The following is a 16,297-nucleotide window of genomic DNA, read 5'->3' as shown; positions in this document are numbered from 1 at the left end:
ATAAAGAAACAGGTGGGTTTCTTTTTCCTTGCCTGTCTGAGACTAAAACTCAAGTACAATACATCAGAGACCCTCCCCTCAATGGGACACTCCCTTCCTGCCCACACTCCCACTCCTTCCACTCCCCCAAGGCCACCCTGCTCAGGCTTTATCTCCTCCTCAGTTCTCCCTGGCAAAATCCTATTCACCCTTTAAGACCCACTCAAAAGTATCCTGCCTTGCTCCAACCTGAACCCCTCATCCTCAAGTGCAGATTATTTCCTAGCCTCTTCTGTGTCCTCAGCACATATGCAAAATATTATGAAATTAAGGACATAGGCTCTGTTCAGGTGAAGTTCAAATCCTAGCTCTACCACCTACTTGCTTCAATAAGGGTCTTAACACATCTGGGCTTCAGTTTTTTCATCTGTAAAATGGGATAACCTAGTGCTGTCTTACAGGGTTGTTGTGAGGATTAAATGAGTTAATACATGCATATAACAAGTTCTCAGTGCCTGCTTTGTAGTGAGCATTCAGTTCAGTGTTGGCTATGGTGACTGCTAACGTATAGCTTTATCCTCGAGCAAGTACCTTAATCTTTCTAAGCCTTAGATTCCTTATCTCTAACATGAAAGTCACGACAGCCCAGCCTTGCTGGAGTGTAGTGAGATTCGGATCAGCTACTGTTTGTTAACCACCTGGCGTTATCATCCGCATGATGATGAACAGGAGCTGCTGCTGCCAGCACTTGATGTCTCCATCTATTTTGAGAGTTTCCACAGTGTACTTTTCCACGGCTCTGTCTCCCCCTAGGCATCGGCATCTCCAGGGCAGACGCCCCAGGTGGTCATTCCAAGTGGCTGCTCACTCAAGAGTCCTCTCCCCGGCTTCCAACTGATTGGTCTCCCAGTAAGAAACTCAACATTTCAGTCTGGTTAGGTTCTTTTAAAAAGAGCTCCCGGTTGCATATGAAATACACAGATGCAGTCTCCTTATAAAAAATGCATGCATTATAGCTAAGGCTAAAATCTGCTTTGAGCATCGTGCCAATCCCAACCCTTTCAGAGGTAACCACTGCTATCAGTTGGCTGACTTATTATTATTATAATTTTTTTTTTTTTTAAGAATTTTGGAAAAAAAAGAATTTTGGTAGGAACTCTATAAATTTATTTATTTATTTATTTTTGCTGTGTTGGGTCTTCGTTTCTGTGCGAGGGCTTTCTCTAGCTGTGGCGAGCGGGGGCCACTCTTCATCGCGGTGCACGGGCCTCTCACTATCGCAGCCTCTGTTGTTGCGAACAGGCTCCAGACGCGCAGGCTCAGTAATTGTGGCTCACGGGCCCAGTTGCTCCGCGGTATGTGGGATCTTCCCAGACCAGGGCTCGAACCCGTGTCCCCTGCATTGGTAGGCAGATTCTCAACCACTGCGCCACCAGGGAAGCCCGCTGACTTATTTTTATTGAAGCTGCTCAGTACTTGGGCACTTCCAATCTGAAGACTTACGTCTTTCTTCTATTCTGGAAAAATCTTCAGCCCTTATTTCTTCCAGTATTGCCTCTTTGCCAACCGCCCCATTCTCAACTCCTGGATTGCCTGTTAGATGCTCTCAATCTGGCCTCCATGTCTCTTAATTTCTCTCTCTTTTCCTTCATCTCTTTTTTTTCCTGGGTCAAGTTCTTAGTATTATCTTTAATTTTTTTTCCTGAACTTTGATTGTGTTATAATAGATAAATGAAGAATGCTTTAGAATGTAGTGATGGTTCATACAGTCGACAATTTTGGAAAGCACGTGATATTAATATTAAAATGTGGCAATATAGAAAGTTTCATAAAGAAATGAATGTTAAAAGAAAAATGTAGTTGCAATCCTTGTAAAAGTCTTGTCCATTTTGAAAGACTGACGGTGAATTAAAATTTTTAAAGTATAGGAAAAAATGTTTTTCACCAAAAAATTACAAAAATCACTTGCTAGCATTTGTATTTTTTTTGTCTTTTTAATTTAATTTTTGGCTGTGTTGCGTCTTCTTTGCTGTGCGCAGGCTTTCTCTAGTGGTGGTGAGCTGGGGTTACTCTTCGTTGTGGTGCACGGGTTTCTCATTGCGGTGGTTTCTCTTGTTGCGGAGCACGGGCTCTAGGCGCGGGGGCTTCAGTAGTTGTGGCACACGGGCTCAGTAGTTGTGGCTATCGGGCTCTAGAGCGTAGGATCATTAGTTGTGGCATGTGAGCTTAGTTGCTCCGCGGCATGTGGGATCTTCCCGGACCTGGTATTTAACCCATGTCCCCTGCATTGGTAGGAGGATTCTTAACCACTGCACCACCAGGGAAGCCCTAGCATTTGTATTTTAACCATTGCTAGCATTTGTAAAATAGTAGGAAGTGGAACAATTATTCAAAGGCAGGGACTAACATTCAGCTTGTGAATGTTAATTTGATTTAGCCCAAGTGAAGTAAGGGTGAAATGGGACATTTTGTATCAATACATAGGGAAGTAACCACTCTGTCTCTGGTATGCTGCTCCCCATTCTGCCCCACCGCATGCCTGGCCACCGTGCATAAGCATGCAACCCCTCTGCCTCACTTAGAAATCTAGTACCATAATGATGACAAAATGGCCACTCAGATTATACTCAATATCCCTAAGGTCAGACGGCCCTGAAAGCTAGCCAGTACCAACTGCTTTCACCAGAGACAAAGATCCTTCTGCAGCAAAGTAAATTACTTTCCAAGACGCCCTTAACCTGTGACCCTAACCCTGTAAAGTCTTTTTATTGCTATTCCTGTTTACTAATTATGACTGCCATTTGTGTCCAGAGATTTTTTTTTTCAGATACACTTGTTATATTTCTATTTTCTAGTGACAGAGAATGCTTGCTGTACACAGTGCCACGGGTTATCTTTTGTTCCTTTTGTTGTACTTTGGTTTATTACTCATCAAGGCATATTTGGACAGAAAGAAAAACTGGGAAGTGGATTGCAACACACACATGTCTTTAGCTGAGTAACCTCTGATAACACAAGATTTAATTTAGCTTGCCCCTGGAGAAAATTCAAGTAACTCTGGTGTTTATTCAAGCATTCATATCATGGTGTCAATTTCTAGCATAAATCATAACTCTCAACACACATATTCTTTCAAAAGAAAAATAAAAGTAAGTTATTTACAAATATTGTCCTCAGTGTCACTTGATGGATTTTTCTATAGCAGATTGACTATTGAATATTCTACCTGGGTTATTTTGAAATAGATAAACTGAAATATATTCACCAACAAAATAAATTCAGTATATGTAGCCAACTTGTTTACAAGTGTCTTATTTTAAAGGCAGTAGGGAATTTATACTCTGCAATACCTAATTTGTAAGTCAAATTTTTTTTTTTTTTTAAATAAATTTATTTATTTATTTATTTATTTTTGGCTGTGTTGGGTCTTCGTTTCTGTGCGAGGGCTTTCTCTAGTTGCGGCGAGCGGGGGCCACTCTTCATCACGGTGCGCGGACCTCTCACTATCGCGGCCTCTCTTGTTGCAGAGCACAGGCTCCAGACGCGCAGGCTCAGTAGTTGTGGCTCACGGGCCTAATTGCTCTGCGGCATGTGGGATCCTCCCAGACCAGGGCTCGAACCCGTGTCCCCTGCATTGGCAGGCGGATTCTCAACCACTGCACCACCAGGGAAGCCCCAGTCAAATTGTTTTTATTCAGAATTCCATTTTATAGCTATAGAGCGTCACAAACTGTGTCCTAGAGTAAAAAATGTGGGAGGTTTTTTTGGCATCAGTGCGTACAAAAACCCCTGTTGAGATACTTTCCCCCAAATTAGTATTATGTAATTTAAAAAATTATTTTCCCAGAAAAATAGGGAAACACTATAAATACATTACTCTTATGGATAAAAAGAGATAACAACCAAGTGCCCCTTTATTCTTTATTGTAAAAAAAATTTTACGTTCAGTATAATTAGATGTTCAAAGTTTTTTTATTTTTTGGATGTGAACCATTTTTAAAGTCTTTATTGAATTTGTTACAATGTTGCTTCTGCTTTATGTTTTGGTTTTTTGGCCACAAGGCATGTGGGATCTTAGCTCCCCCACCAGGGATCGAACACACACCCCCTGCGTTGGAGGGCAAAGTCTTAACCACCAGGGAAGTCCCTAATTAGATGTTTAGATGTTTCTGTATTAATTGGCCACCCAGAGGAGAAAACTAAGTAAACCACATTAGACTTTGTATTTTTTTATAAATTTATTTATTTATTTATTTATTTATTTATTTTTGGCTGCGTTGAGTCTTCCTTGCTGTGCGCGGGCTTTCTCTAGTTGCAGTGAGCGGGGGCTACTCTTCATTGTGGTGCGCAGGCTTCTCTTTGCGGTGGCTTCTCTTGTTGCAGAGCACGGGCTCTAGGCACATGGGCTTCAGTAGTTGTGGCTCAAGGGCTCTAGAGCGCAGGCTCAGTAGTTGTGGCGTATGGGCTTAGTTGCTCCATGGCATGTGGGATCTTCCCAGACCAGGGCTTGAACCCGTGTCCCCTGCATTAGCAGGTGGATTCTTAACCACTGGGCCATCAGGGAAGTCCTAGACTCTTAAAAGCTGAATCTTTTTTTTTTAATTGAAATATAGTTGATGTACAATATTATATAAGTTACAGGTGTACAATATAGTGATTTGCAATTTTTAAATGTGATACTCCATTTATAGTTATTACAAAATATTGGGTATATACCCTGTGTTGTACAATATATCCTTGTAGCTTATTTTATACATAATAGTTTGTACTTTTTAATCCCCTACCCCTGATATTGCCCATCCCACTTCCCTCTTCCCACTGGTAACCACTAGTTTGTTCTCTATGTCTGTGAACCTGCTTCTTTTTTGTTATATTCACTAGTTTGTTGTATATTTTAGATTCCACATGTAAGTGATATCGTGCAGTATTTGTCTTTCTCTAACTTATTTCACTTAGCATAATGCCCTCCAAGTCCATTTATGTTGCTGCAAATGGCAAAAGTTTCATTCTTTTTATGGTTGAATAGTATTCCATTGTATATATATACCAGATCTTCTTTATCCATTCATCTGTTGATGGACATTTAAGTTGTGAAAGCTGAATCTTCTTTTTTTAAAGTGAAGTATAGTTGATTTATAATGTTAGTTTCTGGTGTATAGCAAAGTGATTCAGTTTTATATATATATATATTTTTCAGATTCTTTCCTATTATAGGCTATAACAAGATATTGAATATAATTCCCTGTGCTATACAGTAGGTCCTTCTTATTTATCTATTTGATATATAGTAGTGTGTATCTGTTAATCCCAAGCTCCTAATTTACCCTCCCTCCTCCTTTCCCCTTTGGTAACCATAAGTTCGTTTTCTACGTCTGTCAGTCTGTTTCTGTTTTGTAAATAAGTTTATTTGTATCATTTTTTTAGAGTCCATATGTAAGTGATATCATTTGATATTTGTTTTTCTCTAACTTACTTCACTTAGTATGATAATCTCTAGGTCCATCCATGTTGCTGCAAAGGGCAATATTTCATTCTTTTTTATGGCTGAGTAATATTCTATTGTATATATACCACATCTTCTTCATCTGTTTGTCTGTTGATGAACATTTAGGTTGCGTCCATGTCTTGGCTATTGTAAATAGTGCTGTAAAAGCTGAACCTTAATATTGAACTCTTTTGCAATCTTTTGGTAGCCAGATTACAATCGGTGGAAACGAAATGGGAGTACACCATGAAGAAATTTATATCTGCTAGGGTCTCAGGCCAAGTATCTATCTTCCGAATGATAGGAAAGGGAAGTTCTGTTCTTCTTACTAATTACTCAGTTTTCATTTTGAAGTAACTGCTGTTTCCTGGCTTATTTGTGGCACTTTTTCTTTTTTCTCTTCTCTCTTCTCTTTTCTTCTTTTCTCTTCTTTTCCTTTTTTAGTAAAGAGTACAAATAGACCAGCTCTTATTGGTTTCTGTTCGGGAGAATGTTTCTGACATCCTTTTTCTTTTTTTTTTTGTAAATATTGCAGGACAGGTTTCCTTTGGGTTTCCTAAGCCTTTTCTTTCTTGGCAATAGTCTCCAGTCAGATCACAGATGCCAGCAGGTTGGAGAGGGTTGAATTCAGCACAGCACAAGAGGCACTGGCTGTAGGAATCTAGGAAGCAGGAAGGTGTTGCTCAATAGTCTTCAAAGGTATGCTGGGGTCAATGACTGTGTCTGTCCAATAAACCTGGTGCAACAGCCAACTCTGGCTGGGTGAGACTTTTCAGCTGAGTCCTGTTGCCTGGGTTGTGCATCCCTTGCCCAGGCAAAGCCTTAACTAACTTCTTAACTTCTGCTTCCCTTAGCACTTGGTCTTAGAGCAGTGGCTTGCTGGAGAGATGTTAGCTGGTGTGTGATGATGCCTGATACACGGCGCCCTTGTCTAAATCCAGAACCCCCATAGCTGTGATTAGCAGCTGCCTCCACGCTGCTGAGAGATTTCGGGCCGGGCCATCCTCGGCAAAGCCAGGTGGAGGGTTTTGGCCTTTCCTGATTATAAGCCTGCTCACCCAGCTCTTTCTCATCCATTTGCTAATTTGTATGCTTTTAAAAGTCACTTGGAATCTATAATCATGTCCCCTTACCCACTTTTTTTTCATTCTTTAATAGAGGTATAATTTCCATAGAATGATATCCTCAGATTGTAAGTGTACCGTTAGATGAGGTTTGACGAAGGCATACACCCCTGTAGCCCACAGGCTTCTCAAGATAAAGAATATTTTCATCACCTAAAAAGGTCCTTCATGCCCTTCTCTGTTAATCTCCTCACCCTCATCCCAGGCAACCAGTGCATCCCTGATAATAAAACTTAGGAGGAATTTGGTGTTCTGATTTCTGCATGTAGTGTCATGTCATAAGCAATTGTTCACGGTATTGTATAGAAGGAAGTCATATTGACTGTCAAGTACTTCATGACTATTATCTCATTCATTTTTCACAACAAATTTGTCAAGAATCATTATCCTGATTTTACAGGTGAGACAACTCAGGTCCAGTGAGGTGAGGCTGCTTAATTGGTAGGAAATTAAGGCTACTGGACTCCCAAGTTTCTGTCCCATTCTGCTCACATTGCCTCAACGTAAATCCTTATAAATGACTTTTTTTTTTTTTTTTTTTTAATAACAGGGCCCTGCTGAGGTGAGACGAGGGCAAGACTTGACCTAGAAGGTGTCAGAACCCTGGGTCTGTATGTCCCCCGGGTTTACCGTGGTGTGCTAGAGTCCAAGAGCAGACTGTTCAATTTTCAGGTGGACGTCAAGTTGGAAATCAGCTTGAAATCAGCCACAGTGAGAGGATTTACACCAAGGAAATTGGCAAATGCCGCAAACCAGAGCTGTCTTTTCTCCCCAGAGAGCCCGCCGTTGGGCACTGACCAGCACACCACAGGTAGCCTCCAACACGCTGGTCACCCTTTTCTGCGCAGAATCACCCATGGTCATATTAGCCTCTCTATTTTATTTTATTTTTATTTTTGGCCATACCACACGGCTTGCGGAATCTTAGTTCCCCACTAGAGATGGAAACCTGGGCCCCCTGCAGTGGAAGCGCAGAGTCCTAACCACTGGACTGCCCGGGAATTCCCACATAAGTCTTTCTAAATAGTGGAGTGGAAAAGGCACAGGAGACCAGGTCTGATCTGAGTTTGGTAGCCCCTGAGATGAGCCACCTTGAACTTGCTGCCCAGACTGGAGATTTAGGTTGATCCTCTGTAAATAAGAGGAGGGGCAAGCCCAGGCATATGAAATTAGGGTCCTGCTAGCACATCTAGCTCAGGCTTTCTGATTCTTCTAGGCCAGGGGCGGGGTCAGGGAAGGACATGATCGGACAGGTTTTAATGGTCTGTTAGCTGTTAATAATGTAGAAGCCTGCCCGGTGAGATAGACCTTAATTTTTGGTTTAGTAAGAGAAGCTGCTGTTTTAAAGTTGCTGCTTGCTTCTCAGCCTGGAAGGACACAGTTACCCAGGGGCTGAACTGTCCAGAAAAGTATTCCTGGAGTGATCCTTATTAGTTATGTATGTGTGTGTGTGTGTGTGTGTGTGTGTGTGTGTGTGTGTGTGTGTGTGAAGGTGCCCTTTGTGGCCTAACAAGGGCCGCCTCTCCAATTTGGTATCTGGATGGAAACAGGAAGAGGGAAGGAAATTTGTAATCTGGGAACGATCAGATTGAAACACCAACCCTTCTCTTCAAGGGTCAGTGTTATTAGACCATGTCTGAAGGACTAACATGTCTTCTCTCTTCTCTTTCTGTAATTCCTAGTAGTCAGATATTGTTCTTCCTTCTGAATTCACCTTCCTGTCTTTTTTCTTTTAGATTTGAAGTTAATTTAGAAAAAATAGAAAATACAGGTAAACAAAATTAAGGCAGATATGGGGAGGCGGGATGACAACCCTGAATTCCAAAGCACAGGTACTGCCATGAACTTTCTTGCCCTTATCCATTCAGGCTACCTTTCATTTACATACATATACATAAATAGAAGAGATCTTAATGTGTATGTGCTCTATGTAGCCTGTTATTTTCACTTGACACATTCAGCATGGAAATATACATGTACAGCACTGTTTCCTAATAGCTATCCTTTATTTTTCTGGAGGGATTTCCATTCCATTATTAATTTAACCAAACCCCTGAAGCAAACAATTAGATTGTTCCCTCATTTTTGTTATGAATGTATTTCTCATACTTGTTTAAAAACAATTATATTATGGTCCTTGTTTGACCAATTAAAAACTTTTCTTGCCTCTTCTTTCCCCCTCTCTTTTCAAAGGTAATCAACTACAACATTCTGAACATTATAATGTATATCCTTTCATGTCTTTCCTCATGCTCACACAATTATTTTATATATATATAGTATATATACCCTTTTTTGTCATTTTTTTTTTTAATCAACTGTAGGATCATATTATGTACATTTCCATTTAATTTCTTTTTTTTTTACCTGGCAATTCAACTTGGGGATCTTTCTTGTCAATGAATGGAATTAATTCGTTTTTTTCTTTTAGTTGCAAAATAGTCCATGCTGGTGATGTGCCACAGGTTATTCAAGCATACTCCTATCAATGGGATGCAAGTTGTTTTCAGGTTTTGTTGTGTTTGTTTTGTTTTTGACTTTACAAACAATATTTTAATTAACATTCTTTTGTATCTGTCCTTTAATTGTGCCTGTATTTCTGTTGGATGCATTGCCAGGTGGACAAAAGGATTTCTGTATTTTACATTGCAAATTTAAATTTAAAATTCACATTCTCATAGCCTTGCTAAGAACCAAGGTTATCACTCTTCTTATTGTTATTTAAATGTTCATATAGTTGATTAGTAAGAAGGATGAACATCTTTTTATAGGCGTATTGGCCATTTGGAGTTCCTCTTTTGTAAACTGTTCACATTCTCTGCCTTTTTCTTTAAAGAGGATTTGCCTTTCTCTTATCAATTTATAAGAACTCTTTTTTTTCTTATCACTTTCTTTTACTTGCGTCTTTTTTATTGAAGCATAGTTGATTTACATTTTGTTTATTTCTGCTGTACAGCAAAGTGATTCAGCTATACATATATATATCTTTTTTTTTTTTGGCCGTGCCACACCACCTGTGGGATCTTAATTCCCCGACCAGGGATCGAAACCGTGCCCCTGCATTGGAAGCACAAAGTCTTAACCACTAGACCGCCAGGGAAGCCCTATATATCCTTTTTAAAATTCTTTTCCATTATGGTTTATCACAAGAACTCTTTATGTAATCAACTTATAGGAACGCTTGTATCTGCCATCTGTGTTAAAGGTAATTTATTGGTCAAACATTTGTCCTCTGACTTTGTTTTTGCTTTCTTTTAAAATGTTTATGGGATAAATGGATCTTATCTTTTACTTAAAGCTTCTTTATTTCCTAGCTTGTGTAAAAGAATCACCCTGAACTCTAGAATCTAGGTTATATACATACCCTTCTAATTTTTCTGTTAAATTTTTGTGTTTTATTTTCATATTTAAATCTTTAGTCCAACTGGAATTAACTTTTGATATAATGAGAGGGGGAAAAACCCAGCTTTGTTATCTGCTAGAGCAGGCTAATACCACTTGTGCTAGCATCATTTCATAAATGACCATATTTTTGATCTGAAATGAAATGCTACCCTTGCCATATGTACACATACATAAATGTTTGTGTGTGTGTGTGTGTATACATAAATCTATTTCTGGATTCTGCTTGGTTCTCTTAATTTTATAGTATTTAATATATGTATTAAGTTATAATATTTGCCAACTTCTTTATTGCAAGTTTTATTAGCTGGTATGGCAAGACCCCATCCTTATTCATTTTTTATCATTTTCTTGGCTGGTTCAAAATGTTACTCTTCTGCATGAAGTCTGAAATAATTGTATATTTTTTCCATTTGTTTAGGTCCTATTTTATATTGTTCTACAAAATTTTATACTTTTCTACAAGTAGGTGCAGTAACTTTGTGTGTGTGTGTGTGGCTCTCCTAATTTTTTCTGATTGCTTAATGAGAGTACAAAGAAAAACTATTGATTTTGTCATCCGTTGTCATTATCTTGTAGTCATCCTTCTTGCCAAATTCCCTTAATAGTCTGGTAGTGTATTTGTTTCCTAGGGCTGCCATAACAAATTATGACACACTTGGTGGCTTAAAACAACAGAAGTTTTTCTTTCTCACAGTTCTGGGGGCCGGAAGTCCAAAATCAAGGTGGCAGGGGCATGCTGTTTGAGGAAGAACCCTTCCTTGCCTCTTCCAGCTCCTGGTGGCTCCAGGTGTTCCTTGGCTTGTGGCTGAATAACTGTAATCTCTGTCTCTGTCTCACATGGTCTCTTCTCTACTCTGTCCATCTCTGCTCTGTGTGTTCTCTTATAAGGACACTTGTCATTGGATTCAGGGCCCACCCAGATAATCCAGGATTGCCTCAACATCCTTAGCTTAATTACATCTGCACACTCTTTTCCCAAATAAGGTCACATTCGCAGGTCCCAGGAGGTAAACATATCTTTTGGGAGGAGCCACCATTCAACCTACCACAGCTAATTTGGTGTTTTTTGTTATTTGTTTTTCTAACTAGAGTTTACTGGGTTTTCCTGAGTAAATAAAATATCATTCAGCATTCATTAATTCAACAGATATTTATTGAACACCAACTATCAGGCAAGGACTACTATGGGCCAAAGGTTCTAGGTGCTGGGATACCATTAATAAATGAAACATAGAAAACTCCTTGTCATTACAGAGCTTACAATCTAGTGTGGAGAGATAGATAATCAGGCATAAATAAATAGAATATATCAGGGGACGATAAACTGCCATAAGAAATATAAAGCAGGCTTAGAGGTAGGGAGTGACCAGAAGGGCTATTTTAGATACAATGATCACGGAGGACCACTGTGATCAGGTGACATTTTAGCAGTGACTCGAATCATGTAAATTACTGGAAGAATATTCTTGGCAGAGGTAAAGGTCTTAGGTGAGCATGTGCTTGATGTGTTTGGGGGATAAAGGGTTAAGTAGAGAAGTGACCAGTTTTAAAAGTATCACTCTGGCTGCTGAGTATAGACTATGGGGGCAAAGGCGGAAGCAATTAGGAGCCAAATTAAATAATTCAGGAGAGAGATGATGGCGGCTCTCCCAGTGATTGTACGGGTGTAAGATGTGTCCCAGTTAGGGGTATATTTTGAAGACAGAGCTGACAGTGTTGCTGATGGATTGGAAAGGGGAGACAAAAGAGAAGGAGAAGAATCAAGAAGGTCACTATATTTTTGGCCTGAACAACTCGGTGAATGGAGCTGTCACTAATGAGATTGGGAAGATTGGGAGAGGACCCGGCTTTGCAGGGAAGATCAAGATTCCTTTTTTTTGTTTGGACACACTGGGAGGCTTGCGGCATCTTAGTTCCCTGACCAGGGATTGAACCCGGGCCACCACAGTGAAAGCGTCGTGTCCTAACAGCTGGACAGTCAGGGAAGTCCCTCAAGATTCCATTTTGATTAGGTTAAGTTTGAAGTGCCTATTTGGACTGCGGAGTGGAAAAGTTTAGGTGGCAGTGGAATTCCTTGTCTGGAGGTCAGGGGAAAAGTCAGAGCTGGTGATACAAATCTGGGATTGTCAGAATAGAAACAGAATTTGAAACCATGGGATTGGATGAAATAACCCAGGAAGAGAATGTAGACAAGAAGGGATCCAAGGACTGTGTCTTGGGGAATTTTAACATTTAGAGGTTGGAAAAGTGAGGAAGATCTGGCAAAGAATACAGAGGAAGAGAAGGCAAAGAGGTAGGGGGACCAGGAGTGTGGTGCCCCACCTGCCAAGTGAAGAAAGGGTTTCTGGGAGAAGGAAGTCATCGACTGGGTCAGAAACAGCTCATCTGGCAGGTAAAGGGGGCTGAAATTTGACTATTCGATTTGGCAACATGAAGGTCATCAGTGACCTTGTTTCAATGCAGGAATGAGGACAAAAGCCTGATTAGAGTACATTTAAGAGAAAATGGGAGAAAAAGTGGAGGCAATAAGACTAGATTATTATTTTGAGATATTTCGCAGTAAGGGAACCAAAGAAGTGGGGTGGAGGCTTCAAGGAATCTGGAAATAACAATTTTATCCTTTGTTTTCCAATATTTATATTAGTTACTTCATTTTCTTGTCTAATTTGATAAAACCTCTGAAAACAATGTTGAGTAATAACATTTAAGTAAGATATCCCAATCTTTTGCCAATTTTGATGAAAGTGGTTTTAGGGTTCAAACTTCTTTTTTTTTTTAACATTTATTTATTTGGCTGTACCAGGTCTTAGTTGCAGCATGCAGGATCTTTAGTTGCAGCATGCAAACTCTTAGTTGCAGCATGTAGGATCTAATTCCCTGACCAGGGATCGAACCCGGGCCCCCTGCATTGGGAGCGTGGAGTCTTAGCCACCGGACCACCAGGGAGGTCCCAGGGTTCAACCATTTAGAATGATGCTTGCTGTTGATGTTTGATTAATAAGTTGTTGGGCTTTTAAAAAAAATCATATTTAAGTAGTTTTAATTTATCCATATTTAAAGGAATTAATGAGGTATAACATAGATACAATACAGTGCACAAATCTTAAATGTATATCTCCTTAAATTTTAGAAATGAACATACCCATGGAACTGTCTCTTAGATCAAAGTAGAGAACATTTCCAGCACCCCAGAAGCTTCTCTCTTGCCCCTCCCAGCAATACCCCTCAACTTTCTATAATGATAGAGCAATTATGCCTATTTTAAAATTTCATATAAATGTAACCATATGGTATGTACTCTTTGACATCTGGTTTCTTTCACTCAATATTGTATCCATGAAATTCACCTATGTTACCGTGTAGAGTGAGAGCTGATTCTTTTTCATTGCTCTATGATATTCCACTATTTAAATATAAGACATTCATTTTTCACATCTCCTGTTGATGAATATTTGGCTATTATTAGTACAACTGCTACTAACTGTCATTTCATTTATCCATATTTTACTTAAGAGTTTTTATTAGGAACAATTGCTAATGCCTTTTCAGCCTCAATTCATATAATCTTATGGGTTTTCTTTAATTTATGTCAATATAGTTTCTCATAGTTAATGCATTCATATATATACCTAGGATTAAGTCTATTTGGCCATAGTGTATTATTTTCTTAATATGTTGCTGAATTTGAATTGCCAAAGTTTTATTAAGAACTTTTACATCTATATAATGTGATTTGGTATGTAGTTTTGTATGCTTCTTTATCAAGTCTACATAGTAAGGTTATTCTAGTTTCATACAAATAAATTGTGAGTCTTTCAATTTTACGATCTAAAATAACCTTAGATATACTTGATTTTTTTTAATTTTTTAAATTTTTTTAAATTTTTGGCTGTGTTGGGTCTTCGTTTCTGTGTGAGGGCTTTCTCCAGTTGCGGCGAGTGGGGGCCACTCTTCATCGCGGTGCGCGGGCCTCTCACTATCGCGGCCTCTCTTGTTGCGGAGCACAGGCTCCAGACGCTCAGGCTCAGTAGTTGTGGCTCACGGGCCCAGTTTCTCCGTGGCATGTGGGATCTTCCCAGACCAGGGCTCGAACCCGTGTCCCCTGCATTGGCAGGCAGATTCTCAACCACTGCGCCACCAGGGAAGCCCCCGATATACTTGATTTTTAATGAGTAGAGAGAATTCAGCTGTGAAATAATCTGGTATCTTTTAAAATGATTTTTAATTTATTTTGATATAATCTTATACTTAGAGAAGAGTCATAAGAACAAGGAATTTCAGGACTTCCCTGGTGGCACAGCTGTTAAGCATCCGCCTGCCAATGCAGGGGACACGGTTCGAGCCCTGGTCAGGGAAGATCCCACATGCTGCGCAGCAACTAAGCCTGTGCGCCACAACTACTGAGCCTGCACTCTAGAACTTGCGAGCCACAACTACTAAGCCCGCGTGCCACAACGACTGAAGCCTGCGCACCTAGAGTCCATGCTCCGCAAAAAGAGAAGCCACTGCAGTGAGAAGCCTGCGTACCACAACTAGAGGAAGCCTGCGGGCAGCAACGAAGACCCAACGCAGCCAAAAATAAATATGTAAATAAATACATTTTATAAAAAAAAAAAAGAACAAGGAATTTCAGAGTCAATAATTGTTTACATTTTGCCCTACATAATTCTCTCATCCTTTCTCTCTCTCTCTTTCCCACCTTCCCACATGTAAAACAAGGACATTCTCTTATATAACCACAGTACAATTGTAAAAATCAGGAACTTTAATATTAGTGCATGACTATTACCTAATATATAATCCATATTCAAATTTCATCAATTGTTGCAATAATGCCCTAGGAGCTATTTTTCCTCAGGTGCAAGATCTAATCCAAGAGCATGAGTTGCATTTAATTGTCCTGTTTTTAATCTCTTTTCATCTGAAATAGTTCCTCAGCCTTTATTTGTTTTTTTTGACCTTGGCATTTTGGAAGAGTCCAGGTCAGTTATCTTGTAGAATATCCTTCAGATGGTTTTGTCTGATGTTTCCTCATGACTGGATTCAGGTTATGCCTTTTCAGCAGGAATATCACAGAAAAGAGCTGTGTCCTTTTCAATGCATAGTACCCTGATAAAATCAGCTTGTCCCAATCATGGTGATGTTAACTTTGACCATTTGATTAAGTTGGTGTCCTCCAAGTTTCCTCACTGCAAAGTTACAAGTTTTTCTCTTTGAAATTAATGAATATTTATGGGGTATTACTTTGAGATCACTTAAGTAACCTGTTCCTCATTGAACATCTGACCTCATACTTTTTAAAAAAAATAATAGAGCTCTAGTCACTTTCCGATCTCTTCTTGATGATCCGGATTCAAGCTTTCTATTCATTCTTGGGTCAGCTCTCAAATGTTCTGCTTGTCTTCTCAGTTCTACATTCTGAGAACTTTCATTTAAAATTCTGCAACTGCACTGTTTTTTGAAAACTAAGCACATTATTAATTCCAAGAAGTCTTATTCAGTTCATTTTAAAAAGCATGCTGTTGCTGTTTCATGGCTTACAATAACTTAGAATTTTTCCAAGGATACTAACTAGGGTCGCTAAATTATCTTTGCTACCTCTGTGATCTTTTTTTCTACTTGTTTATCTTGGCCTTCCTCTTTCACGCTTGCACGCAGCAGGCTTTCATCAAATGAAAGAGGGAAGCCTTGGAAAGCCTTGTGTGGTGTACAGTTCTAAGAAAGAGGCAATGGAGGGACTTCCCTGGTGGCGCAGTGGTTAAGAATCCGCCTGACAATGCAGGGGACACGGGTTCAATCCCTGGTCTAGGAAGATCCCACATGCCGCGGAGCAACTAAGCCCGTGAGCCACAACTACTGAAACCGGTGAGCCTAGAGCCCGTGCTCTGCAACAAGAAAAGCCCCCGCGATGAGAAGCCTGTGCACCTCAACGAAGAGTAGCCCCCGCTCGCCGCAACTAGAGAAAGCCTGCATGCAGCAACGAAGACCCAACGCAGCCAAAAAAAAAAAGAGGCAATGGAAAGGCAAGGACTTGCATGAACTTGCCAGAGGCTTTCTGACTGAAGACCTCCTTTCTGGAGGAGTGGGAGGGGCCGTCATGGTGCTGGAGGGCCTCTAAAGGAGAGATTTACTAGAGCAGTAGCTCCCACTCCAGCTGTCTTCATAGTCTCCAGAGACTGTTCAGTTTCTTTAGAGAGGAGCCCTCCATTATAGCCTTCTGTTCTGGGTGGTGGAAGAGCCTTTGGGTGGGACATTCAATTAGTACCTACATTTACAGCCCACTTCCGATGCCAACCCTTTATCC

This window comes from Eschrichtius robustus, chromosome 3, assembly GCF_028021215.1.
Source record: "Eschrichtius robustus isolate mEscRob2 chromosome 3, mEscRob2.pri, whole genome shotgun sequence".
Classification (NCBI taxonomy): Eukaryota; Metazoa; Chordata; class Mammalia; order Artiodactyla; family Eschrichtiidae; genus Eschrichtius; species Eschrichtius robustus.
Note: the sequence above shows the minus strand (reverse complement) of the source record.